Below are 17,621 nucleotides of genomic sequence, written 5' to 3'. Positions count from 1 at the left end.
ACAAGCTCTGCATCCCCTCTTGACGATAAATACATAAAACACCCAAATACACGACGTTATTCGTTGAAATTAACATTTTAAAGTCTAACTGAATTCGCCCTATAGTAGACCCCTTGGGGGTCCATAAAAGGAAATTGCTTCCCTATAGTCGACACTTCATTTGATTTTCATGTCCCGTTTCGGGACGTTCTTCTTCCCTATTATGGACCCCCCAAAATATTCCTATAATGGACACTCTCGTGTTTATTTTTTATAGAATTGTAAAAAATCATCTAATTTTACTTTCCATAGCATTTCCAATGCATGTAATCAAATCATAGGACTGTAAGGTAGGTTTTCCCGATAGAATTTCATAGCAAAATGATGACATTGTGCAGTAATAATGCAAAAATGGCTGGAGGGTCCACTATTGGTTGGGGGTCCACTATTGGTCACTTTACCCTATTTACCATATTGATTGGTTGATTACGAGTGATTGTAACATATTTAGGAATTGGACAATCGTCCGAAAATGATGAACATGTTTTAAGCAAATCAAAAATAATCGGTATTTACTGTCGTTCATTTCTAGATGAAAATACATCCCAAGTAACCAAAAGTTCCTTTAAGAGTACGTTTTTCGCTTAATCAGCTTCACTGGGCTGCTTAAGCGAAAGACGTACTCTTAAAGGAACTTTTGATTACTTGGGATAGTATTTCAAATCTGGCAAGTGTTTTATAGAATTATATATATTAGCATTTGCTCTATAATTATAAATTGGAAGGTTTTCTGTCGGTCATTGGATGCGAATAGGTAAATGTCTTGTGGATACACCAAAAGTCAGAAATGTTTTGCATACGAGAACTTCCTTGAATGGATCGAGAATCTAACACGTTATAACTATAGGTTTAAAATCCTTTGCTCAGTACGGTGAAATTACCTGTAGAAATTTTTCGTAAAATGTGAGGAATATGCAATTTAGTCCCAATCATACAAGGCTGGAAAAATCTCGAGAAAATTGTTGATGCAATCTGATGCAATTAAATTAGTTCAGTTTTCGTCTCTGAGGTCTTTTTTTTTTTCTTTGAAGCAGTGAAATGCAAAAATCGAAGTTCAAATACAAGAATAATATATTTCAATTCATTTATGTGAAAAAATACACTAATATTACATCAATGCACAAAAAAATACTTCAATTCAATTTAATGCATTATTACATCCAATACACGTACATTACATGGAAATACATAAAAAATACATTATTACATTTTCAATACGTCGGACTGAATCGAAAATACACAAGTGAATCGCCCCTCGTTGTAGGCAGAGCTAAATCCCGGGTTTTAAGAGTTTCACTGGTGATATTCTAGAAGCAAGACAAGGATGTGGCTAGGGCCCCGATGCATGGCCAAAAACAGTATTACTGTTCTGTTTTCTCAAGAAAGGATTGATTTCTTATTGATAAGGGGCGCGCCTTCAATGGGATTGCTCTCTATGAAGGGTCTAAATAGCGGGACCTTGTCATGGTGGTCTTGAGGAAACAAAACAACAACTGTATCGAAACCGATACTACATTGCTTCTCAATAGCACTGGAGTAATTCGACATGCACTTAAACACCAAGGATACGGGTAACGCTACAATAGATCTAATAATTGGTCGCAGTGGCACACCCGAACAGGAGAAAAAAAAAAATCTGGAGAAAAATCTAACATCGGTTTATAAAGCTTACTAACTTTGTTCCGAATAGACAATACATATAGATATAAACCTGAGAAAAATGTAAATTATAAAAGAATGTCAGTTTTACTAGAAAAAATACGTCGAGAAGAAAAGAAAAAAATTACCTGCATCAGTTCTTATTATCCCGTTGGTGAGATTGGCCAATGGTAGCCACTGAACGATCTTCAATCAGTGACCAGCAAGCAGCAGTATTTTATTTATCATAAGCTTCATTTCTGAAAAGGAACAAGGATACATGTTACCAGGCATGTCATCAGATATTATGATGATAAAATTTTCATTTATTTTTTGTTCGGGATGAACCACTGCGTTCATTATTTACATTAAACTTTTGTAGTACATATAAGATTATGATTACCGGTGGTGAGTATAAACCGTTTGTCAACGCAGTATCATTACTTGACACTTTACCGGTCGCTACTAAACGCGCTGCTAAAACCAGTAGCGCAGCTGACAGGTGACCAAATTGACATGATGATAACCGAAAATAGTGACCGATGCGAAAAAGAGTGACTAATCTAAAATGATAGTACAGTGAGGGTGATCAAAATACTTGCGCCCAGTAAATAATGATGCTCTAACGCGCTTCAACACTTTAGATACTTACCACGGTACAGAAGCCATAGTGAGCTACCGCTTGCCCAGCAGCAGAAACTGTAATGAAAAAGACACTTTCTGCACCATACAGTTTCATTATTTTCATCTCTTCACTAACTATAAACAAAACTGTACACGCTCAAATGAATCCAGCCATTCTCCGAGTAAAATAATAAGCAAAAGTTTTTGTTCCCTTTAATTTTTTTGAAATCAAATTTGTATTGCATAACATTTCTAGACCTGCAACAAGACCTGCAATATGAAAATATATACTTGGTCGGTATATATCGGTATAATTTTTTTTTTATTTAACAAACAAAGCTATTGTAATTTTATTGTTTTCAATTTTTATTTCATCAATATAATAATTTCATGAAATATTCCAAAATTATATTAATTCAATAACATTAGACGGATTTCCAGATCATCCAAACCGAATACTTTTAAAATTTGTTTAGTTTTTGGATGAGCAATACTAAACATAAGCGAACAATAAAAATATAATAGAATATATCAGAAACATTTAAATATATTGTTATTTTAATGTGCGTACAATAAAGATCTTTTACAACCGTAAATATTTTACAATAAGCATACAATAGTTTGTATTGTTTGCCACACGATCTATTGTATTTCAATGAGTTATGTCATACAAGTTACTGTAAATTTTTATCCGGGTTACCAGACTAGTCAAAGCAACGGTGGATGGTGTGCAAAACTGTGTAAAGATTTCGGGCGAACACTTCAGTTCGTTCGAATCGCGTCAAGGTGACAAGGTGATGGATTTTGGGGCCTATTGTTCAACATTGCGCTAGAAGGTGTCATGCGGAGAGCCGGGTGTAACAGCCGGGGTACGATTTTCAACAGATCCAGTCAACTTATTTGTCTCGCGGATGACATGGACATTGTCGGCCGAACATTTGCAAGGGTGGCAGAACTGTTCACCCGCCTGAAACGTGAAGCAACAAAAGTTGGACTGGTGGTGAATACATCGAAGATAAAGTACATGCTTCTGGGTGGAACCGAGCGCGACAGAGCCCGCCTGGGAAGCAGTGCTACGATAGACGGGGATATATTCGAGGTGGTCGAGGAATTAGTCTACCTTGGATCCTTGCTAACGGCTGATAAAAATGTTAGTCGTGAAATACGAAGGCGCATCATTTGTGGAAGTCGGGCCTACTACAGGCTCCAGAAGAAACTGCTGTCAAAGATTTGCCACCGCACCGAATGTGTCATGTATACAAGAAGCTGATAAGACCGGTTGTCCTGTACGGATAAGAAACATGGACAATGCTCGAGGAGGACTTACAAGCACTCGGAGTATTCGGGAGACGGGTGCTTAGGACCAGGGTTGTTAATCGATAAATTATCATCGTTAATTTAACGCCAACTTCGATAACGATAACACTTTTGCGATAATGCTTCGTTAACGATAAAATGAGCGTTGAATTAACGTTATCGTTATCGAGTATTCGTTGATTTATCGATAATTATCGAGTTAACTGTAAAGTTTAACATGCACTACAGTTTGAAGTGCAAATATTCACAAGCTGGATTTGCAATATCTGTTTTAAAAATATTGTATCGCCTTACAATATTCGAGAACGCCTTTAAATCCTGGAATTAAATTGGGATTCAAGGAGGTCACCGAATTGACCAACACATTGTTTCGTTCAATCATTAAAGATCTTACAGAGTCGCAGTTCTCCATAGTGGAGAATCTGAGAGCATTTTTAATGTCTACCTATACTTATGTTTAATCTAGCATTATTAACAAAACTTCTGTTTTGAAGATCCGGAGCACCAGTTATATGAATATTTTATGACTTACAGTTTAGACTAAACTTCTTAGTCTAACCAAATCATAGGTGACGAGGTTGGTACACCAATCTGTTGAGAGAATATTCACTTGGTACTGGTGCTGCCTGGAATGCAGCCTACAGATCGCTGCATCAAATAAATTTCTAGTACTTGGTTCCCAATATATTGTCTATGACATCTAAAAAAAACACTAACCACCAACAGAGCACCTCACTTCTCATCGTTTTGTAGAGCAGCATTAAGCAATAATTTTAGATTGCCCCGCTTCAATCAAAATTACCTCTGATTAACCAGCTGCAAACAATTTGTTCCATTCTCGACTTCTGTTAAAATTTTACACCAACTTTGTTCGCGTAATCTAGTAACCACGTTATCGCAAAATTATCGAGTTAACTTACGTTAAATTATCGAACTACGATAATAAGTCAGTTGATTCATCGTTATCGTAGCAACCGATAACGTTGATCACAATCAACTTTATCGGCGATAACGATAAATTAACGATTAACAACCCTGCTTAGGACCATCTTTGGCGGCGTGCAAGAAGACGATGTGTGGCGGCGAAGAGTGAACCAGCTCTACGGCAAATCCAGTGTTCAGAAGTTAGCGAAAGCGGGAAGGGTACGATGGACAGGACATGTTGCAAGAATGTCGGACAGCAACCCTGCAAAGATGGTGTTCTCTTCCGATCCGGTAGGTACGAGACGGTGTGGAGCACAGCGAGCAAGGTGAGCAGACCAGGTACAAAATGAATTGTCGAGCGTGGGGCGTATTCGAGGATGGAGAGATGCGGCCTCGAACCGTGTATTGTGGCGTCAAATTGTTGATTTAGTGCCACCTGTTTATATGTAAACTAAATAAATGAAACGAAACCAAGAATGAAACAATTCTTCTACTTCTCAATGTAAGATGTGAAACGAACATAACCACAATCTTCAATATTTGGCTCCGGCACAATAGAAAATTTTGGCTTCAGTTTGACAACCAAATCGATTCTATTCGCATCACCCAGGATTCAACCGCAACATTTTTTGCGTATAGTAAAAGCGCTATATCACGCGCTATTATCTGTACACAGGATTCTGTTTTTACACGATTTACAATTTCTCAATTTTGCACCTATCCTAAATGTTTAACGCATATTAATAACCACACGTAAAAAAATAACCTTATATGTATGTTATGGCAAAAAACCATTCGAAAATACTTATACTCTTCATTATGTCACCTATGGTGGTAAGCTCCAACGAGGATAATACGAGAATCTCGTATTATCCTCGATTTCGATAAGCACCAAGCGATATGATACGCGTTTCAAATCTCGGATTTCAACTTAATATTTACTCCGATTTTGGAGTATTAAGATAATCCGAGATTTTCTTGGAGTGGCTGCATGCTTGAATTTTCGATAACACGCACACTAGTTAATCCTCTTGTCAAAATAATTTCACGGCGGACGGACTCAAAACATAAACAAGTGACAAGCTGCAAAGGCAAGAGGAAATTTCTTAAAATTTTCCTAAGTTGTTCCAGTTTCCCAACTTTAATCCGCTTCGATTCAGCTTCACAATATTGGTAAGCAAATAAATAGTAGATATATGAATTACTCACTTATAGAGAAAAAATATGAATCAGGTGCTTTTTATAGAATTTTCATACCTATTTTCATTTACCCATATTTCTTTATGCTCAACAGGCAAAAATTCATATCAAAACCAACAAAATGATGGTACATATGTGTACAACACATCTCTCAGAATCCCGGAAGAGAAGTATTCACGAGTTGGTGGGTTCGAGGAAACATCCGTTTTCATAAAAATTATTAAGAAGGCAACTAAAGAACTGACCGCAGTGGCAGGAAAGTGCATGTATTGTGAAATGTGAATAATGGATCTTGTGACCCGAGCTACACCGATGCTTCTAAGACTTGGGACTCGACGAATGGAGGGAGGTACCACCCGCTTGATGATCGTGGGACTGCTGCCAGTGGTTGATTGCCAGACTAACATCGTCGTTGGCCTTTTCCGCTAACGTTTCGACTAGCAGGAACATTTTTTTTCGAGTCTACTTCCTTGGCCCCAGGATGGTGGTCTGCTGGTGCTAAGCAATTCGTCGATAAATTTATATGTACTGATTAGTTTATTAAATTATAAATCATGCTCTTTTTATAATAAACATATATTTATTGAAATATAATTCACACCATTGTAATATAAATACAAAAATACACTAGAGCAGGATTTTGTAAGGAAATTTTTCAAATGATAGGAAAAATATTCACAAACTACTTAATACTTGATGAACTATCACGTGGCTATCACGAAGCCTGTGACCGCTTCAGGAGCCACTTCTTGAAATATTTTTCACTTTCCGCTCTTCCGTCGTACTAGCAATGTTTCCAGTTCACCGTAGTCTGCCGTGTTGTATAAAGTCAACTCTTCTTGGATGGAATTACATGCTACTTTGGAGCATTGCTGTCTCGCTGCTTTTACCACTTCCACAGATATTTACTGCGAGGTTTCTAAACCACGGCTAAGGATGACCCCATAGCAATTTATAAATACAAAAAAAAAACTAGATCTTTCCAATCAACATACAAACGATCAAGAAAAAACAGGATGAATCCTAAGGGAATTAAATATGAATACCAGGAGATATTCCTTGGGATTTCCTTAAGGAATCTCTGGTACGTGGATGATTCCTCCGCGGATCTCCTGGGGGAGTACGTGGATGATTCCAAAAAGATTTTCTGATGTATTTCTGGTGAATTAGTGAGCTCTTGTGGTATTCATGGACAAATACTTGGTAAATTCCTGGGGAGGCTACTAGAAATTATTGGTGAAGCTCTTAAAGATTTATTGAAGGAATTCTTGGGGAATTCTTTGAGAAGTTCTTGGGAAATTCTCGTGAAGGCTGTCCTGTGGAGCTTCTGGTAGTAGGGTAGAGTTGGGTAGAGTTACCTGGAGATATTTATAAGAATTTCTGGAAAAATTCCAAGGGATGAATTCCTGTGAATTTGTTGGATGATTTCTGGACAAATTCTCGGGGAATACCTGAAAAAACCCCAGGGAATTTTTTGAGGCATTCGTGGGAGAATTCCTAAAGGAATTCTTTGGCAGTTTCGCCAGGAATTCTTCCTGGAATTCCTCAAGAAAATCCTACAGAAATTCCTCCGAATGTTCCTCCAGGAATTACTTTCAAAGTTCGTCCGAGAATTCCTTTGGAAGTTTCTCAGAGAATTTCCCCGAAAGTCCCTCCAGGAATTCTTCCGGAAGTTCCTCCAGGAATTCCTCCGGAAGCTCCCCCGGATGTTGCTCCAAGAAATTTTCTGGAAGTTGCCCCAGGAATTCCTCCGGAAGTTCCCCCAGGAATGCCTCTGAAAGTTTCCGAAAAAAATCCTCTAGAAGTTCCCCAAGGAATTCCTCCAAAAGTTCCTCAAGGAATTCCTCCGAAAGTCCCCCAGAAATCCTCCGGAAGTTGCCCCAGGATTTCCTCCGGAAGTTCTCCCAGGAATTCCTCTGGAAGTTTCCGAAGAAATTCCTCTAGAAGTTCTCCAAGGAATTCCTCCAAAAGCTCCCCTAGAAATTCCTCCGGAAGTCCCCCAGGAATTCTTCCTGAATTTCTCTCAGGAATTTCCCCAGAAATTCCTCCGGAAGTTCCTCCACGAAATCATCCGGAAGTTCCCCCAGGAATCCCTCCAGAAGTTCCCCCAGGAATTCCTCCAGACGCTTCCCCAGCAATTCCTCCAGACGCTCCCCCAGGAATTCCTCCGGAAGTTCCCCCAGGAATACCTTCGGCATTTACACCAGGAACTCCTCCGGAAGTTCCCCCAGAAATTCCTCCAGAAGTTCTACCAGGAATGGAAATGGAAATTCCCCCATGAATTTCAACAGAAGTTCCCCCAGGAACTAACCCGGGAATTCCTCCAGAAGTTCCTCCAGGAATTCTTCCAGATGTTCCCCCAGGAATTCCTTCGGAAGCTACCCCGGGAATTCCCTCGGAAGTTCGCCAAGGAACTCCTCCGAAGATCTCCCAGGAATTCCTCCGGAAGCTCCTCCAAAAGTTCCCCTAGGAATTGTTCCGGAAGTTCCTCCAGGAAATCCTCCGGAAGTTCCTCCAGGAATTCCTCCGGAAGTTTCCCCAGGAACTTCCCCGGGAATTCCTTCAGACGTTCCTTCAGGAATTCTTCCAGTAGTTCCCCCAGGAATTCCTCCGGAAGATGCCCCAGGGATTCCCCCGGAAGTTCGCCAAGGAACTCCTCCGAAGATCTCCCAAGAATTCCTCCGGAAGCTCCTCCAAAAGTTCCCTTAGGAATTCCTCCGAAAGTTCCCCCAGGAATTCATCCGGAGGTTCCCCCAGGAATTCATCCGGAAGTTCCCCAGGAATCCCTCCAGAAGTTCCCCCAGGAATTCCTCCGGAAGTTTCCCCAGGAATTCCTCCAGAAGTTCCACCAGGAGTTCCTCTGGAAAGTCCCTCATTAATTTCAACGAAAGTTCCCCCAGGAACTACCCCGGAAATTCCTCCAGAAGTTCCTCCAGGAATTCTTCCAGTAGTTCCCCCGGAAATTCCTCCGGAAGCTGCCACAGGAATTCCCCTGGAAGTTCGCCAAGGAACTCCTCCGAAGATCTCCCAGGCATTCCTCCGGAAGCTCCTCCACAAGTTTCCCTAAGAATGCTTCTGGAAGTTCCCCCAGGAGTTCCTCCGGAAGTTCCCTAGGGAATTCCTCCGCAAACTCCCCCAGGAGTTTTTCCGGAAGTTCCCCCAAGGAATTCCTCCGGAAGTTACCCCAGGGATTCCTCCGGAAGTTCCCCTAGGAGTTCTACGGAAGTTCCCTAGGAGTTTCTTCGGAAGTTCTCCCAGGAGTTCCTCCGGAAGATCCCCTAGGAATTCCTCCGGAAGTTCCCTCGGGAATTCCTCCGCAAGCTCCCCCAGGAGTTCTTCCGGAAGTTCCCGCAGGAATTCCTCCGGAAGTTACCCCAGTGATTCCTCCGGAAGTTCCCCAGGAGTTCCACGGAAGTTTCCCTAGGAGTTTCTCCGGAAGTTCCCCCAGGAATTCCTCCGGAAGTTACCCCAGGAATTCCTCCAGAAGTTCCTCCAGGAATTCCTCCGGAAGTTCCCCCAGGAATTCCTCCGGAAGTTCCTCCAGGAATTCCTCCAAAAGTTCCTCCAGTCATTTCTCTGGCAGTTCGGCCAGCTATTCGTCAAGAAGTTTCTCAAGGAATTTTTCCGGAAGTTCCTCCAGGGATTTCTCCGGAAGTTCCTCCAGGAAATCATCCGTACGCTCCTCCAGGAATTCCTCAGAGAGTTCCGGCAGAAAATTACACATATGACATAAGTTCTTCTAGGAATTCTTCCGGAAGTTCCTCTAGGAATTCCTTTGGATGAACCTCCAGGAACTCCTTTGGAAGATCTTCCAGGAATTTCTCCGGAAGTTTCTCCAGGAATTCCTCCCGAAGATCCCCCAGAAATTCCTTCGGAAGTTCATCCAAGTATTCCTCCCAAAGTTCCTCCAGGAATTCCTCCGACAAATCCTCCAGGAATTCCTCCGACAAATCCTCAAGGAATTCCTACGGAAGATCCTCCAGGAATTTCTCCGGAAGTTCCTCCTGAAATGCCTCCAATAAAACTTTCGGAGGAATTCCTGGAGGATCTTCCGGAGGAGAAATTCCTTCGGAAGTTCCACCAGGAATTCCTTTGGAAGTTCTTCCAGGGATTCCTTCTGAAGTTTCCAGGAATTCCTCCGGAAGTTCCTCCAGTTATTCGACCGGAACTTTCCAGGAATTCCTCCGGAATTTCCTCCAGTAGTTCCTACGGAAGTTCCTCCAGTCATTCTTCCGAAAATTCCTTCAGTCATTTCTCTGGCAGTTCCACCAGGAACTACTCAGGAAGTTCCGGCAGCAAATCACACATATGACATAAGTTCTTTTAGGAATTCTTCCGGAGGAATTCCTGAAGGAACTTCCGGAGGAATTCCTGGAGGATCTTCCGCAGGAATTCCTGGAGGAACTTTAGGAGGAATTCCTGGGGGAACTTCCGGAGGAGTTCCTGGATGGACTTCCGGAGGAATTCCTGAGAAAACTTCCGAAGGAATTCCTGGAGTAACTTCCGAAGTAATTCCTGGAGGAACTTCAGAAGGAATTCCTTAGGGAACTTCCGAAGGAATTCCTGGAGGAACTTCCGAAGGAATTTCTGGAGGATCTTCCGGAGGAATTCCTGGATAATCTTTCGGAGGAATTCGTGGAGGATCTTCCGAAGCAATTCCTGGAGGAACTTCCGAAGGAATTCCTGGAGGAACTTCCGAAGGAATTCCTGGAGGAACTTCCGAAGGAATTCCTGGAGGAACTTCCGAAGGAATTCCTGGAGGAACTTCCGAAGGAATTCCTGGAGGAACTTCCGAAGGAATTCCTGGAGGAACTTCCGAAGGAATTCCTGGAGGAACTTCCGAAGGAATTCCTGGAGGAACTTCCGAAGGAATTCCTGGAGGAACTTCCGAAGGAATTCCTGGAGGAACTTCCGAAGGAATTCCTGGAGGAACTTCCGAAGGAATTCCTGGAGGAACTTCCGAAGGAATTTCTGGAGGAACTTCCGAAGGAATTCCTGGAGGAACTTCCGAAGGAATTCCTGGAGGAACTTCCGAAGGACTTCCTGGAGGAACTTCCGAAGGAATTCCTGGAGGAACTTCCGAAGGAATTCCTGGAGCAACTTCCGAAGGAATTCCTGGAGGAACTTCCGAAGGAATTCCTGGAGGAACTTCTGTAGGAATTCCTGGAGGAACTTCCGAAGGAATTCCTGGGGGAACTTCCGAAGGAATTCCTGGAGGAACTTCCGAAGGAATTCCTGGAGGAACTTCCGAAGGACTTCCTGGAGGAACTTCCGAAGGAATTCCTGGAGGAACTTTGGAAGGAATTCCTGGAGGAACTTCCGAAGGAATTCCTGGAGGAACTTCCGAAGGAATTCCTGGAGGAACTTCCGAAGGAATTCCTGGAGGAACTTCCGAAGGAATTCCTGGAGGAACTTTGGAAGGAATTCCTGGAGGAACTTCCGAAGGAATTCCTGGAGGAACTTCCGAAGGAAATCCTGGAAGAACTTCTGAAGGAATTCCTGGAGGAACTTCCGAAGGAATTCCTGGAGGAACTTCCGAAGGAATTCAGGGAGAAACTTCCGAAGGAATTCCTGGAGGAACTTCCGAATGAATTCCTGGGGGAACTTCCGAAGGAATTCCTGGAGGAACTTCCGAAGGAATTCCTGGAGGAACTTCCGAAGGAATTCCTGGAGGAACTTCCGAAAAAATTCCTAAAGGAACTTCCGAAGGAATTCCTGGAGGAACTTTGGAAGGAATTCCTGGAGGAACTTCCGAAGGAATTCCTGGAGGAACTTCCGAAGGAATTCCTGGAGGAACTTCCGAAGGAATTCCTGGAGGAACTTCCGAAGGAATTCCTGGAGGAACTTTGGAAGGAATTCCTGGAGGAACATCCGAAGGAATTCCTGGAGGAACTTCCGAAGGAATTCCTGGAGGAACTCCCGAAGGAATTCCTGGAGGAACATCCGAAGGAATTCCTGGAGGAACATCCGAAGGAATTCCTGGAGGAACTTCCGAAGGAATTCCTGGAGGAACTTCCGAAGGACTTCCTGGAGGAACTTCCGAAGGACTTCCTGGAGGAACTTCCGAAGGAATTCCTGGAGGAACTTCCGAAGGAATTCCTGGAGGAACTTCCGAATGAATTCTTGAAGGAACTTCCGAAGGAATTCTTGAAGGAACTTCCGAAGGAATTCCTGGAGGAACTTCCGAAGGAATTCCTGGAGGAACTTCCGAAGGAATTCCTGGGGGAACTTCCGAAGGAATTCCTGGGGGAACTTCCAAAGGAATTCCTGGGGGAACTTCCGAAGGAATTCCTGGGGGAACTTCCGAAGGAATTCCTGGGGGAACTTCCGAAGGAATTCCTGGGGGAACTTCCGAAGGAATTCCTGGGGGAACTTCCGAAGGAATTCCTGGGGGAACTTCCGAAGGAATTCCTGGGGGAACTTCCGAAGGAATTCCTGGAGGAACTTCCGAAGGAATTCCTGGAGGAACTTCCGAAGGAATTCCTGGAGGAACTTCCGAAGGAATTCCTGGAGGAACTTCCGAAGGAATTCCTGGAGGAACTTCCGAAGGAATTCCTGGAGGAACTTCCGAAGGAATTCCTGGAGGAACTTCCGAATGAATTCTTGAAGGAACTTCCGAAGGAATTCTTGAAGGAACTTCCGAAGGAATTCCTGGAGGAACTTCCGAAGGAATTCCTGGAGGAACTTCCGAAGGAATTCCTGGGGGAACTTCCGAAGGAATTCCTGGGGGAACTTCCAAAGGAATTCCTGGGGGAACTTCCAAAGGAATTCCTGGAGGAACTTCCGAAGGAATTCCTGGAGGAACTTCCGAAGGAATTCCTGGAGGAACTTCCGAAGGAATTCCTGGAGGAACTTCCGAAGGAATTCCTGGAGGAACTTCCGAAGGAATTCCTGGAGGAACTTCCGAAGGAATTCCTGGAGGAACTTCCGAAGGAATTCCTGGAGGAACTTCCGAAGGAATTCTTGGAGGAACTTCCGAAGGAATTCCTGGAGGAACTTCTGAAGGAATTCCTGAAGGAACTTCTGAAGGAATTCCTGAAGGAACTTCTGAAGGAATTCCTGGAGGAACTTCCGAAGGAATTCCTGGAGGAACTTCCGAAGGAATTCCTGGAGGAACTTCCGAAGGAATTCCTGGAGGAACTTGTCACCTCCCCCTTGAGGGGGGGGCCGCATGAGACGGAGACAAAATGGTAGAGAGGAGATGCGAGGACATTGGCTTCCTTACAACAGGAACCAATCATTCCAAACTACCAGGTTCTTACAACTGGGAACCTACCAAAGTCTTCAATCGAGTTCATCCATGGCAAAATCAAAGCATAAATTTTACATCATTCATTAGTAGCGGTTTATTACTTACGGTTAGGGTGTGAACTTAAACCTAGATGTAATGGGCGTCAGTGTGTTGGGTAGGAGTATCCCGCGGCGACTGCAGAGAAGGGGGTTTTGTCCGGACAACTCAGGGCGCATCTCGGGTATTCCATCACCGACCCGTCATTCCTTGCTCGGAAGCACCAACCACTGCGCCAAAATTATGGCATTCTCCACCATCGCTTTTAGGTTGAAACGAAAGGCCTGAATATACGAGATATATTAAGAGCACATCAGTCACCGCTCAGAAGCACTCTTTAAGGATATGTTGCAGAAAGAAATTTAATCTCAGGCTCACCGATCTCAGAAGTTATTCCACTCTACTCCATGATAACATGCATTCGCATGCGGTGATCCAGGAGGAGCATCACTGTAGAATATAATATTTTAATTATTTCCACTAAAACTGTGTCACACATCGGCACCTTATCGTAAATCTGCTGCTTCACATCCACTTGTTCTTACTGGCACAATTTAACTATCGTCCAGTATAATCACTATTTTTGCCTGTCAGACTTATTTTAACAAATATTTCCCGGCTCGGGTCTAGCCTGCTTTGCGATTAACTGGCAACTGATGGGTTATCGTCGAATAATTTAGGTATGCTTCTGGACTTGCTCTAATCTCTCGTGTGCCCGTTTATATCAGCCGAACCAAACCAGAGATATCAGACATAGTGATTGCTGAGTGGTGAGATCTGCGATCATCAAATTGCTAACGTTCATCTCGAGATAGATAGATCGTTCCACTACATGTATTTGGATGACCGTTGGTGCTGTGGGCAAGCTATTGTCGTCGACGCGGATATGTGTTCTGTTGTGGTGTTGTGAGTGTAGTGTCTTTGAACATGGTAAGGTAATATATACTTCAATTTCATACGGAGACTGTGAGCTGCATCATTGCTCTCGCGACACAGTGACGGTCATGAGTAAGGTTACAAACTTCCGAAGGAATTCCTGGAGGAACTTCCGAAGGAATTCCTGGAGGAACTTCCGAAGGAATTCCTGGAGGAACTTCCGAAGGAATTCCTGGAGGAACTTCCGAAGGAATTCCTGGAGGAACTTCCGAAGGAATTCCTGGAGGAACTTCCGAAGGAATTCCTGGAGGAACATCCGAAGGAATTCCTGGAGGAACATCCGAAGGAATTCCTGGAGGAACTTCCGAAGGAATTCCTGGAGGAACTTCCGAAGGAATTCCTGGAGGAACTTCCGAAGGAATTCTGGGGGAACTTCCGAAGGAATTCCTGGAGGAACTTCCGGAGGAATACCTGGAGGAACTTCCGGAGGAATACCTGGAGGAACTTCCAGAGGAATTCCTGGAGGAACTTCCGGAGGAATTCTTGGAGGAACTTCCGGAGGAATTCTTGGAGGAATTTTCGGAGGAATTCCTGGAGGAACTTCCGGAGGAATTCCTGGAGGAACTTCCGGAGGAATTCCTGGAGGAACTTCCGGAGGAATTCCTGGAGGAACTTCCGGAGGAATTCCTGGAGGAACGTTCGGAGGAAGTCCTGGAGGAACTTCCGGAGGAATTCCTGGAGGAACTTCCGGAGGAATTCCTGGAGGAACTTCCGGAGGAATTCCTGGAGGAACTTCGGAGGAATTCCTGGAGGAACTTCTGGAGGAATTCCTGGAGGAACTTCCGGAGGAATTCCTGGAGGAACTTCCGGAGGAATTCCTGGAGGAACTTCCGGAGGAATTCCTGGAGGAACTTCCGGAGGAATTCCTGGAGGAATTCCTGGAGGAACTTCCGGATGAATCCCTGAAGGAACTTCGGAGGAATTCCTGGAGAACTTCCGAAGGAATTCCTGGAGGAACTTCCGAAGGAATTCCTGGAGGAACTTCGAAGGAATTCCTGGAGGAACTTCGAAGGAATTCCTGGAGGAACTTCCGAAGGAATTCCTGGAGGAACTTCCGAAGGAATTCCTGGAGGAACTTCGAAGGAATTCCTGGAGGAACTTCCGAAGGAATTCCTGGAGGAACTTCCAGGAATTCCTGGAGGAACTTCCGAAGGAATTCCTGGAGGAACTTCGAAGGAATTCCTGGAGGAACTTCAGGAATTCCTGGAGGAACTTCGAAGGAATTCCTGGAGGAACTTCGAAGGAATTCCTGGAGGAACTTCGAAGGAATTCCTTCGAAGTTCCTCCAGGAATTCCTTCGAAGTTCCTCAGGAATTCCTTCGGAAGTTCCTCCAGGAATTCCTTCGGAAGTTCCTCCAGGAATTCCTTCGGAAGTTCCTCCAGGAAGTCCTTCGGAAGTTCCTCCAGGAATTCCTTCGGAAGTTCCTCCAGGAAGTCCTTCGGAAGTTCCTCCAGGAATTCCTTCGGAAGTTCCTCCAGGAAGTCCTTCGGAAGTTCCTCCAGGAATTCCTTCGGAAGTTCCTCCAGGAATTCCTTCGGAAGTTCCTCCAGGAATTCCTTCGGATGTTCCTCCAGGAATTCCTTCGGGAGTTCCTGCAGGAATTCCTTCGGAAGTTCCTCCAGGAATTCCTTCGGATGTTCCTCCAGGAATTCCTTCCAAAGTTCCTCCAGGAATTCCTTCGGAAGTTCCTCCAGGAATTCCTTCGGAAGTTCCTCCAGGAATTCCTTCCAAAGTTCCTCCAGGAATTCCTTCAGAAGTTCTTCCTGGAATTCCTTCGGAAGTTCCTCCAGGAATTCCTTCGGAAATTCCTCCAGAAATTCCTTCGGAAGTTCCTCCAGGAATTCCTTCGGAAGTTCCCCCAGGAATTCCTTCGGAAGTTCCTCCAGGAATTCCTTCGGAAGTTCCTCCAGGAATTCCTTCGGAAGTTCCTCCAGGAATTCCTTCGGAAGTTCCTCCAGGAATTCCTTCGGAAGTTCCTCCAGGAATTCCTTCGGAAGTTCTTCCAGGATTTCCTTCGGAAGTTCCTCCAGGAATTCCTTCGGAAGTTCCTCCAGGAATTCCTTCCAAAGTTCCTCCAGGAATTCCTTCCAAAGTTCCTCCAGGAATTCCTTCGGAAGTTCCTCCAGGAATTCCTTCGGAAGTTGCTCCAGGAATTCCTTCGGAAGTTCCTCCAGGAATTCCTTCGGAAGTTCCTCCAGGAATTCCTTCGGAAGTTCCTCCAGGAATTCCTTCGGAAGTTCCTCCAGGAATTCCTTCGGAAGTTCCTCCAGGAATTTCTTCGGAAGTTCCTCCAGGAATTCCTTCGGAAGTTCCCCCAGGAATTCCTTCGGAAAATCCCCCAGGAATTCCTTCGGAAGTTCCCCCAGGAATTCCTTCGGAAGTTCCTCCAGGAATTCCTTCGGAAGTTCCTCCAGGAATTCCTTCGGAAGTTCCTCCAGGAATTCCTTCGGAAGTTCCTCCAGGAATTCCTTCGGAAGTTCCTCCAGGAATTCCTTCGGAAGTTCCTCCAGGAATTCCTTCGGAAGTTCCTCCAGGAATTCCTTCGGAAGTTCCTCCAGGAATTCCTTCGGAAGTTCCTCCAGGAATTCCTTCGGAAGTTCCTCCAGGAATTCCTTCGGAAGTTGCTCCAGGAATTCCTTCGGAAGTTCCTCCAGGAATTCCTTCGGAAGTTCCTCCAGGAATTCCTTCGGAAGTTCCTCCAGGAATTCCTTCGGAAGTTCCTTTTCCTGGAGGAACTTCCGGAGGAATTCTTGGAGGAACTTCCGGAGGAATTCCTGGAGGAACTTCCGGAGGAATTCCTGGAGGAACTTCCGGAGGAATTCCTGGAGGAACTTCCGAAGGAATTCCTGGAGGAACTTCCTGTTAGATCCTGGGGGATATTCTCTCAATTTAGTAAAAGAACCACAAACACTTTCACTATATTAACTAATTATATTTACTCCGATCGTCACATACAATATTTCACCGACTCGCTACTAACGACCGCGGATCACGTCCGACACGTTTGATAGTCACACACGTTCTGTCTCGCTGATTGTGGTGATGGTTCTCTTCCGATTGGCTGGGTTGCCAGTTGACTGGGATATCTATATATATACATACAGTAGACTGGCGGCTACTAGTTAATGCAGATGATTCGATCCTACAATCCTCCCCTCTTTTTAGATTATTAGTATGGAATAAAGTCCTTGAATCGTTTCGGTTCACCTCGTTCTCTAGACGTTTTTCTTACTTGTAAATCTTCAGTAGCCGTTTCTCTTCTTGATGACTCACCCATTGTATCTGATTCCTTCTGTGTTTCCTTATTCATATCAACACTCGAATTCGCAACTTCTGCTGATTCTAGTCTTTTTAGGTGTACCACATTTCTTCTGTATTGCTTTCCAGTTTCAAAAGATCGAATAACCGTATCAGCTCCCGTTTTCTTAATAACCTGAAATTCTTCTGGCGAGAAGGGGGTATCAAGTTTGTTATCTTTCCTCATTCGCTTAGCGATCACTCGATCGCCTTCCCTAATGTCACTCTCTTTAGCTTTCCTTTTTGCATCTGCGTAAATCCTTCCCTTCTCCTTCATAATGGTGTCACGGTCTCTAATTTCTTCATCTTCCATACGACATGGAGGAACTTGAGGCAGCTTAGTTCTTATTTTCCTGC

The 17,621-nt window shown here is 44.1% G+C and overlaps 3 long non-coding RNA genes across 3 annotated transcripts; 1 reads left to right on the top strand and 2 right to left on the bottom strand.

The window, feature by feature from the left end:
• Positions 1 to 1,264: 1,264 nt before the first annotated feature.
• Positions 1,265 to 2,480, bottom strand: LOC134215486 (uncharacterized). The gene is made up of 3 exons (XR_009980188.1): positions 2,330 to 2,480; positions 1,827 to 1,937; positions 1,265 to 1,750 (listed from the first exon to the last, which is right to left on the bottom strand). It is a non-coding gene; the product is annotated as an uncharacterized LOC134215486 (long non-coding RNA).
• A 2,913-nt stretch (positions 2,481 to 5,393) lies between these two features.
• Positions 5,394 to 6,393, top strand: LOC134215484 (uncharacterized). Its single transcript, XR_009980187.1, has 2 exons — positions 5,394 to 5,715; positions 5,837 to 6,393. It is a non-coding gene; the product is annotated as an uncharacterized LOC134215484 (long non-coding RNA).
• Positions 6,394 to 12,938: 6,545 nt separating this feature from the next.
• Positions 12,939 to 13,671, bottom strand: LOC134215483 (uncharacterized). The gene is made up of 3 exons (XR_009980186.1): positions 13,536 to 13,671; positions 13,409 to 13,480; positions 12,939 to 13,314 (listed from the first exon to the last, which is right to left on the bottom strand). It is a non-coding gene; the product is annotated as an uncharacterized LOC134215483 (long non-coding RNA).
• Positions 13,672 to 17,621: the final 3,950 nt, after the last annotated feature.

Source organism: Armigeres subalbatus, chromosome 2, assembly GCF_024139115.2.
Source record: "Armigeres subalbatus isolate Guangzhou_Male chromosome 2, GZ_Asu_2, whole genome shotgun sequence".
NCBI classification, from domain to species: domain Eukaryota; kingdom Metazoa; phylum Arthropoda; class Insecta; order Diptera; family Culicidae; genus Armigeres; species Armigeres subalbatus.
Note: the sequence above shows the minus strand (reverse complement) of the source record. Positions and strands in the feature narration are given on the sequence as shown.